The sequence below is a fragment of the Camelus bactrianus genome, unplaced genomic scaffold, assembly GCF_048773025.1.
Source record: "Camelus bactrianus isolate YW-2024 breed Bactrian camel unplaced genomic scaffold, ASM4877302v1 HiC_scaffold_154, whole genome shotgun sequence".
Taxonomy (NCBI): domain Eukaryota; kingdom Metazoa; phylum Chordata; class Mammalia; order Artiodactyla; family Camelidae; genus Camelus; species Camelus bactrianus.
In genome coordinates, this window is record NW_027413924.1 from 1089305 (window position 1) to 1099406 (window position 10102).

General features: G+C 53.1%; 1 long non-coding RNA gene and 1 other non-coding gene across 2 annotated transcripts; both read right to left on the minus strand.

The window, feature by feature from the left end:
* Positions 1 to 7987: 7987 nt before the first annotated feature.
* LOC141576646 (uncharacterized) lies at positions 7988 to 10095 on the minus strand. Its single transcript, XR_012505064.1, has 2 exons — positions 8334 to 10095; positions 7988 to 8195 (listed from the first exon to the last, which is right to left on the minus strand). It is a non-coding gene; the product is annotated as an uncharacterized LOC141576646 (long non-coding RNA).
* Positions 9535 to 9643, minus strand: LOC141576660 (U6 spliceosomal RNA). Its single transcript, XR_012505077.1, has one exon. It is a non-coding gene; the product is annotated as a U6 spliceosomal RNA (small nuclear RNA).
* Positions 10096 to 10102: the final 7 nt, after the last annotated feature.

The following is a 10102-nucleotide window of genomic DNA, read 5'->3' on the forward strand; positions in this document are numbered from 1 at the left end:
CTGTTGGGTACCCTCTGAGCCTCCTGGACTTGGATATCTGATTCCTTCTTTAGATTTGGGAAATTTTCAGTCATGCTTTCTTCGAATATCTTTTCCGTCCCCTTGGTTCTTTCTTCCCCTTCTGGAACCCCTATTGTGCGTAGATGGGCACGCTTTCGAGGGTCCCTTAGGTCCCTAAGATGGTTTTCGTTGTTCTTTATTGGTTTTTCTCTCAGCTGTTCTGATTGGGTTCTTTCTGTTGTCCTGCCTTCTAGGCCACTTATTCGTTCCTCTGCGTGATCTAGCCTGCTTTGGACAGCCTTTAGACCAGTTCTCATTTCAGCCAATGAGTTGACCAGTTCTCCTGGACTCTTCTTTATAGCTTCGATTTCGTTTTTGACGTATAGTATATCTCTCAACACTATCTCTTGGAGTTCCTTCAGGACTTGGATCACTCCTTTTTGGAAATCTTGATCGAGCGGGCCATCCACGTCTATTTCATGGATCGTGCTTTCAGGGAATTTCTCTGGCTCTTTTAATTGGGAGTGGTTCCTCTGCTTCTTCATAATGCTCCTATCTCTCTGGCACTGTGGCTTAAGGAGTATCAGTTATCTATTGGGGTCCTTAAGGAGTTTATGTATTTATCGAAAGCCTAGGCAGGAATAAAACTTTAAAAGAGAGAGGGGGATAGGGGGAGAGAGAGAGAGAGAGAGAGAGAGAGAGAGACAGAGACAGAGACAGAGGGGGAGAGGGAGAGAGGGGGGTGGGGGGCAGGATGTTAAAAGAATGGAGAAAAAAAGGTTTGAAAACAGTGTACGATCAATAATAGAAGAGCAAGTTGAAGCAGAATAGCAATTGAGTTGAGACGTCTTCTAAAAGCCTTTAAAAACAGATAGAAAAGATCAGAAAATAATATACAATTGTTTCAAAAGTAAATTTTTAAAAGGTAATCGGAAATAGAACAGATTTTAACAAAAGATAAAACAGAGGATTTTAAAAGACGGGAGAAAGAAAAGGTTTGAAGACAGTGTGTAATCATGAATAGAAGAGTCAGTGGAAGCAGAATAGCGATCGAGTTGAGACGTCTTTTAATAACCTTAATAAAAAGGAGGAAAAAATTCGAGAAACAATATTTGAAACCTGTGAATAACCAGTAACAGGAGATCAAAACCAAGAGAATGAAAAAGGGAAGGGGGTGGATGTTTAAAAATAATAATAATAAAGACTTGAAATGAAACATTTAAAAGGGATTAAAGCCGTAAACGTATACGACTGTTCAAAAGTAAAGGTTAAAAAGGTAACAGAAGGTAAAACCGATATAAAAGAGATTAAAAAAGAAAAAGGAAAAGAAAAAAAAAAAAAAAGAGGAAAAAAAAAAAAGGATGTGTTCTCCTGGAGACGGTGCGCTCTTAACGGTTTCACCGAGAAGTCTTTCTGTCGTCGCCCTGTTTCGTGAACTCAGCTTGCTGTTTCCGCGGGCCCTCCGTCGGCGCCCTCGTCTGTGCTGCCCTCGGTGCCTGTGGGCAAGTAGATCGCACCCCCTCCTGGCACCGCGGTCGGAGGGTGGCTGGCCGCCTGCCCTCTCCCGGCGCCGGTCGCTCCGCTGCTCTGTGCGGCTGTGTGCTCCGCCTCGGGTCGGGTCGGCGCTCCTCTCCGTAGGTGGGCTCGGGGGAGACCGTGGAACCGCCCCGCCCCTGCTGCGTTCCAAAACTCGGCTCCTTCTTAGTCTTGGTGGCGCGAGTTCTCTGAGGTACCGGGGCAGATATATAATATCTGCCTCAGGCTGAAAACGAGTCTCAGTCCTGCCTAGGAGGTTGCAGAGCCCCCGGGTGCGGATTCGAGTCTCGGCCCCGCCCCCGCTCCCGCCCCCGCCCGCGCGCTGCGCGCTGCGCGCCAGGGGCTATGGCGGCTGTGGCTGCGCCCCGCCTCTCTTCTCGCGAGAAGGGCCGGTGATGGCGCCGCGGGTCTGAGGAGATGGAGGCTACGGCGCCCCTCCCCCCAGGGCACACCGGCCGTGTTGCTTTGCCTTTCTTTCCCCGTAATGGAAAGAAAGTTGGGGGGGCGGGTTGTTCTGCTCTGTATCCCCTCCCGGCCACGGCGCGTGGTGCCGCCGCCACGGTCCTCCGCCCGGCTCGTGCGGCCTGTCCCGGCCCCCGGCTGCCGGCCTGCGACTCGGGCTGGGTGTCGCGGGGACCCTCTGTGCCCATTTCACTTGGGTCGGTCGGTCAAGGGGCGCTCCGGGCAGATCTGAGACTCGGAGGCTCCCCCACCGTCCCGTCGGCCTCTCCGTTGGAGAGGGGGAGGTTTGGCGAACGAGCCCTATTCCTCCTCTGCCGGTCCCTCCCGCACTGTTTTGCTTTTGACTCTTTCTTTTCTCCTTTTCTCCTACCAGATTTTGGGCGTCTTTGTCTTTCGAAGAGGGCGGTGTTCTGTCGGAGTTCCGCAGGTGGTCTGATTGGCCGAGTGGGTCCGTCGATGTGAGTTTTGGTGTATTTGTGGGAGAGGGTGAGCTACGAGCGTCCTTCTACTCCGCCGTCTTGCTTCTTCTCGGGTTATTTTTGAAGAGTAGGTGCTGGGGATTGAACCCTGGACCTTTATTTTTTGCATGCTAAGCATGGGCTGTACTGCCTGATCTCTAGACCCTCCCCACCGCAACCCCCCCCTTTCCCACCGCCTCCATAGTACTCGATGAATCTCCTACCTAGATATCCATGCTTCCTTGGAATAGGGCCGTCGTTTTCTTCATCGGATTGATGCACGTCTGTGGATTCGTCTCGTTTCTCTCCACTGCGGTGGGTGGCATCGGGGCGTGGGGTGGGGTGGAGTGGCGTGGGCTGGGAACAGTTCTTCACGTGTAGAGGTGGAGCGGAGCGATGAGGATGGTGACTGTTTCCCCGAGTGCTCGCGCCGGGTGATGGAGGCCTGTGGTCTGACTTGGAAGAGGACTCGGGTGACCAGAACAGAGCCTGTGTGGGGTCGTTGTGGAGGGAGGAACTCCACCCCCCCCCCCCAGCCCCAGCCAAGGCACTCGTACCTCATCGAGGGACGGTCGGCCGAAAACAAACGAAAGCTGTCAGAGGTTTGGGGGTGGGGGTGAAGGGTGTGTGTGTGTGTGTGTGTGTGTGTGTGTGTGTGTGTGTGTGTGTGTGTGTGTGTGTGTGTGTGTGTGTGTGTGTGTCTGTGTGTGTGTCTGTGCCTGTGTGGTGTGTGTGGTGTGTGTGGTGTGTGTGTGTGTGTGTGGTGTGTGTGTGTGTGTGTGTGTGGTGTGTGTGTGTCCCCGTTCCCCGTACCACGGTCTCTGGTCGAGGCCCCCACGAGCGGAGAAACGCACGCCAGGCCGTCCGTGCTCCTGGTTGTCCGGCCGCGTGTCCCTGCCACCCAGAGATCCCGAACCGTCCCGCTCGCTCCCCTGCCATGTGCCATGTGCCACCTTCCTGTCGGCCGGGCGCTATTTTAGACCCTGCGAAGAAGTCGACCGGACGGCCGGGCCGGGCCGGGCTGGGCCGGGCCGAGCCGAGCCGAGCTGAGCCGATCTGAGCCGAGCCCGTCCAGGCTGGGGTGGGTGGTGCTGGGTTCAGAGGAGTGGGGTACAAGCGGGAGGCGGGCGTCGATGGAGGGGAGGGGGAGGGGGAGGGGGAAGGGAGAGGAAAGGGGAGGGGAGGGGGAGCAGGGATGATGATGGTCTGGGGCTTGGCGTGTGGGGTGGGGGTGGGAGGGACGGTAGCCATCCTATGACTTTCTCTCCCTACCCCGCCTTTTGCAAGTCTGTTAGAGTGACAAGGTGGTGCTGGTTTCTGGCTGGTGCACACCATAGTGATTCTGTTCTTCTTTTTCCTGGTCTTTTTCAGGAACCCTCGTCCCGAGGGACTGAATCTAGTGCCCTGTGCTGCGCGGTACGACCTAGGGGTCGAATCTGCCAGGAGAGGACTTACAAGGATTTCGAGGATCCTGGAAAACTGCTACCATCCAGAATCCTACATGGATGTTCAAGATCTTGTGGATGGACGGACGGACGGAAGACGGATCGAATGGAGGCCCCGCCCCATCCCCTGGACCCCTTGGCCCAGGAGGATCGTGATGGGTCTGGAAAGGACTCTTCCGACGAGGGTCTCGGGATGGACTTTCTCTGTCCGCGGAAGGTGTTTCTGCACAAAGAGGAAGAGAGGGGCGTTCTCGGCCAGAGAGCCCGAACCGCCTCCTTTCAGGGATCCGCTCCAGTCAGGGTTGGGGTCGGGGTCAGAACGCAGCCACCGACAGCTCCCCTCCCTCGTCTTGGCTCTCCAACTTGGGAAACCCTCCTCCCTGCCCCCTCACCCATCTTCTCTTCAGCCGGCCTCCAGCTTCCCCGTGCCAACCACCTCTCTCATGCTGCCGGACTTTCCTCCTCCTTGGGCTGCCAGGAAGCTCTCCCGCTCCTCCACGTGCTTTGGCTTGGAATCCCTGACAAACACAAGCGGTGCTGGTGGGCGGGGCCGCGGGCGGTGGCAGAAGGACTCCCTTCATCTTATGGGAGCGATTTTTATCTCCATAGAGGTGGCGATTGAGAAAACACATAAAATCACTCAGAAGAATACCCATGTGTAGTATCCCTGACCTAGATCCATGTCTGTCTGTCTGTCTGTCTGTCTGTCTGTCTGTCTCTCTCTCTCTCTCTCTCTCTCTCTGCCTCTCTCTCTCTCTCTCTCTCTCTCTCTCTCTCTCTCTCTCTCTCTCTCTCTCTCTCTGCCTCTCTCTCCATTTCGCTATTCTGTGTGTGTGCGCGCGCGCGCGCGCGCATGCGTGTCTGTCTGTCTCCCTTGTCTCTCTTTCCTCTCCTCTCCCCTCCTCTCCTCTTCCCTGTTCTCCCCACTTCCCCCTCACCCCTCCACTCCTCTCTTCTCCCCTCCACTCCTCTCCTCTCCCTCTTCTCCTCTCCCCTCGCCTCTTCTCATTTCCCCTCCCCTCCCCTCTTTTCCCTCCTCTCCTTTCCTGTCCTCTCCCCTTTTATCCCTCCTCTCCTCTGCTCGCTCTCTCTCTCTCTCTCTCTCTCTCTCTCTCTCTCTCTCTCTCTCTCTCCCCCCTTCACTTCCCTCCCTCCTCCCTACCCCCCCAACCCCTACCTTCACAGGGCCTCATAGATTGCAATCGGTTTCCATGAAATGTGATGAAGAGGGAATGAATTTTAGAATGATATCCCCATGCCATCGAATCCTTCTTCCCCAGGGATAGCGACTTATTTGTGGTCGTGTTTGTTTTTGTTTTTCTTGTTGTTTTGGGGCGCATCGAGGGCGCAGGAGGCGTTGGGAGTGAGGGTGATGTTTCTCTTTCTGTCTGTCTCCTCCTTAGGACGGATTTTAAGAGGAGGGAGGACTCACAGAAATCTACCATCTTGTCTCGTACTGCAGCTGTGTTTGAGCTTCCTATACGATCTGGGCGGAACACTCCCCACCCTCACCTCAAGCCGCCATTGCCGCCCCCTCAGCCCCCTGCACCCCCGTCCAGTCCCACACTTGGGGCTGTGGTTGGGCATGGGGGGATGTTGGCGGGGTGGTGGTTGGTGGGGGGTGGGGTGGTGGAGGAAACCAGAAAACAGACCACTGTGGCACGTGGGTGACTGGGGCTTCAGGGTGAAGGAGGATGAATAAAATGGCCGGAATTAGGCTAACGGATTGCTTCTTCTTTTTTTGGCGGGGGGGGGGAGGGGAGGATCATTAGGTCATTCATTCATTCATTCACTCATTCATTTGCTGGGGGGGGTGTCATTCGGTTTCTTATGCTCGCCCTGAAAACGGTCAACTGTCCTGACTGACTGGTTGCTGCTCACGGTTCCAGGCCTGTTGTTGAAACTGGAAGCTATCGATCTTACTGTTTCTACTGTATTTCACTCATTGAAAGTCATCATCATGCTGGGTCTCTGAGTCTTTCTCCGAGGAGAAGGTCGGTCACGGGACTAATGACCTGACAAAATAGCCTGAGTGACCAAGAAGGCCACACCTTGAGTGCTTATGAGATAACGAGATCTAACCACCAGCCTCTATAGAATGGGTCACCTGGAGGCATCGTGACACCATTCTGAGTCTTCTGATGAGAAAACGATTCTGTGGATGGTGATCGATGCCCGATTGTTTGAGCTATGGCTCTAGAACCACCCCACCCACTCCATCCCCAAGGTGGGTACACAGTTTTGAAGACGCTAGCCTGCTGTGAATCCCCTTTGCCCGGCAGAGTGATAAAATGGCCTCTTTGCTTCTAAGCTCCAAGACCTTGTCTCTGGATTCTTGGGCTCGTCGGGGACGGGGGCCGATCTTTTGGCAACAAGCGTGCTTCAGAAACAGCGGATGCCCGAGAAGGACACTCTGCCTCTCCCTCTTCTTCCGGGCCTGAAATGGGGAGGAAAAAAAAAATCGCTTCCCCTGGAAGCTGGAGTCCGGAGCCCGCCATCCGGAGGGACTTCTGGCTTGGCCTTCTCCTGGGGTGGGGGGGGAGGGCACGCCACTGCACGTGTTCTTTGTCAACTCCCTGTTTCTCTCTTCTCGAGTTATCTCTTTGGGACGGCTCCCACACTGGGTGAAAACAGACAGACAGGCTGGTATGTCTCCCTACCCCACCCTTCGCCCCCAAATGACTGATCTCCTGTCCCATCAGAATCACCACTTGTTTTCCAACGTGGCTTTCTTGGATCCTGGAGGACTTGTAAAGGAAAAGCCCAGCTGGGCTAACAAGCTAAAGTCACAAATCTAAGTGTGATAAGTGTCCGTTTACTGATCTAAGTTCTGCTGGGCTAGCTCGTAAATCTGAAGTTTAGTGTCAGTTTACTGGGCTAACAAGCTAACTCGTAAATCCAAGCTCAACAAGTGTCAGTAACGTGATCTGTTCCAAATTGATAAGCTCCAGTGTACTGATCCTTTGCTTTTTGTTGTTTGAGTCTTATTGGCGAATAGACCCATATTTGTAATTAACCCTATGAAACCTCATGTGCACGTCTTGGAGGTGCTCAGAGCTTCGGAGCAGAAGCCCCTCTGAGCCCGCCGGCGTAATAAATCTGAGTACTCCAACCCTCAGAGTGGTGCTTGTTTCTTGGCTGGCCTGTCATTTCCGTAACAGACTGATATCAACTTAGAGCCAAGATGGGCGCAGAACTGAAGGAGCTTCTCGGCTGGCCTAAGAAGCCTGTCGTCGTGATGTGGGAGACATTCTTTACGAGGGACCTATCTGATTAAGTGCTTGACCGCCTTTTGGACTTTGAACCAACTTGGAGATAGGAACTAGGATGAGAGGGCACCCGAAATAGCTCAGCAAACTCTTCTCCATCCTTAGAAGACAGACAGACAGACAGAAAGACAGACAGACAGACAGACAGACAGAGTGTGTGTGTGTGTGTGTGTGTGCGCGCGCGCGCGCGCGTGTTTGTGCGCGTGCGGGGGTGTGGGAGAGGGAGGAGATGACGTCAGCGTACTGGACACTGTTTCAGTGACATGGGGAGTGCTGTCAACTAGGAAGGAACGTCATGTATTCTTCAGCCTTGTGTCTGTACAGGTGGGTACACTCAGGGTTCCAGAAAGGATGGGATATTCCTGGCAGTCGTCTACTGCCCTGGCATCGAGGGCTGGCTGGCTGGCTGGCTGTCATCCAAAGTGGAGGCTCTCGTGAAAGGGACGGAACCGAGTCCCGAGGAGATGCCTCCTTCACTGACTTTCATGCAAACACAGTGGACCACAGCCTCCGGAAAGAGGGTGGGTGGCACACGTGGCCCCAGTCTGTTCTGTCCATTCGGCAAATGGCCTGGGTTAGGGGAAACCCAGCATGGCGACCATCCGACAGGCCGACCCACCGACCCACGGACGTGCTCGGTTTCTCCCAGCTCCCTGGATGACCTCCCCCACCCACCCCCACCCCACCCCACCCGCATTCCTTCACCCACCGTGGTGTCTGGTGTCAGGGCACTTGGAAGATGACTCCCATTGTTCAATAGACAGGGGCAGGAAGATTCCTATAGGACCGCAAAAACAGTCAACTGGCCATACATACATACATACATACGTACAAACTTTTTGTCCCCAGAGGCCTCAGACCTCCTCTCTCTGGACCCGCTGAACCCCAGTAACTGGCCCCCATTCAACTGCCACATAGTAGGGGTCATCCAGACGTTCTTGGGATGGTAGGTATGACTTCCAAAGGGGTTGAAGCCTTCCTTCCCCCGCTGCAAGCCTGATGCCCTCAGCATGGCCAGGACACTGCTACAAACAAACAAACAAACAAACAAATAAACAAACAAACAAACACACACACACCACCACCACCACCACCACCACCACCAACAACAACAACAACGACAACAAAAGACAAACACATGCGTATGTGACTTGGGGACATACTTTCCGCAGCCTCCAGGGACGAAGGCACTCGCTTCACTGGGTAAATCCTACGAGGCTTCACTAAAGCGCTTGCCAACTTACTTCTCAGAAGGATCGATCTCTGCCCCCATCACCCGCCATCATCAGGCAAGGTCGTCAGAATCCATGGGAGGTATAGACTAGAAGAAGAAGTAGAGGAAGGAGGAGGAGGAGGTGGAGGAGGAGAATCAGTGACATGAGGTGTGTACGACTTCTTGTCTCCAAGAGGATTGAGTTTTAAATTTTTTTCTTTTCAGATACAAGGGAAAATAAACTTTTGTTTTTTCCCCTTCCTTTCCTTTTAGAGGCGGACACCCACATGGTAACTATCATACCTCTGTCAGCAGAATGGAACCCTTTCTCTTTTTCTCCCTCCCTGACCCTTCTGGGATTCAGAAATCCTCCGTGAGGATTTTTCTATTCTTGGCAGCAGAGTTATTAGCATCATTGACTTGGAGGCAAAAACTTAGGTTTCCATTAAACTGGGATAGACATGCATGGATAAGAGATACTAGTGCTACTCGTTTTCCTTAGGGTTCCCCTGTGTCTGTGGGGCGTGTGTGTGTGTGTGTGTGTGTGTGTGTGTGTGTGTGTGTGTGTGTGTGTGTCTGTGTCTGTGTCTGTGTCTGTGTCTGTGTCTGTCTGCCTGCCTGCCTGCCTGCCTGCCTGCCTGCCTGCCTGCCTGCCTGTTTATTGTAGGAACTCTCTGTCAATGGAAGTATAGTTGACTTACAATGTTGTGTTCATTTATGACGTACGGCATAGTGATTCACTTATTCACACACACACACACACACACACACACACACACACACACACACACACACGTATACTTTTTCAGGATAGGTTATTACAAGCTATTGAACATAGTTCCCTGTGCTAGACAGTAGGACCTACTTGTGTACCTAGTTTGTATAGGGTGGTTTATATCTGCTAATCCCAAACTCCTGATTTATCCCTCTGCCCTCCCCCGTTCCTCCACCCTACCCTGTCCCCTGTGTTAACCATCGGTTTCTTTTCCATGTCTGCGAGTCCAGTCTGTTTCTGGTTTGTAAATAGGTTCCTTGGAGTCTTTTTAAAATGGAGTTATTTATGTATGGATGGGTGTCTTGACTTACTTTCAGATCCCATCTAGAAGTGATGGCATAGGATATCTGTCTTTCTCTGGGTGACTGACATCACTAAAGCTACGGAACGCTTCACGTATGTGTGTGTGTCGTCCACGTTCAGGGGCCGTGCTGATCTTCTCTGGATGGTTCCCGTGTTAGTCGATGTGCTGTGGCAGCAAGCGCTTGCCTTAGGGTTTTTGTCTCAACCTGAAAGCCGGCCCGGAGACTGAAAGTCTTCTAGTTGCCTCCACTATCTGCCTAGGACCATCTCCACGAACGTTTCCCATTTTCTCTCACCCTTTTGTCTTGGCATCATTGAGTACTAAAATGCTCCGTCTCCTGAAGCCCTGCAGACTGAAGCTGGGCAACGGGAGGTAAACGTCAGAGAAATGGCCACAACAGCTCCTGTGGAAACCATCCTAGGGCCTGTTTTTGGAGGAGCCGCTCAGAGAGTTGAGCCGAACACCCCAGGACATCATCAGAGGCATTTCATACTGCTCGAGCCGTTTCGATGACCCCGATGTGTGGAAATCTCCTACCAGACTGACCCCCTACTCCCGGCCCTGAATCTGGTTTCTCATCTGCTCCAATGATTAACCTTTGTGCTGTACTTTGGTTTTCCACACAAGTGCCTCTTAGGCG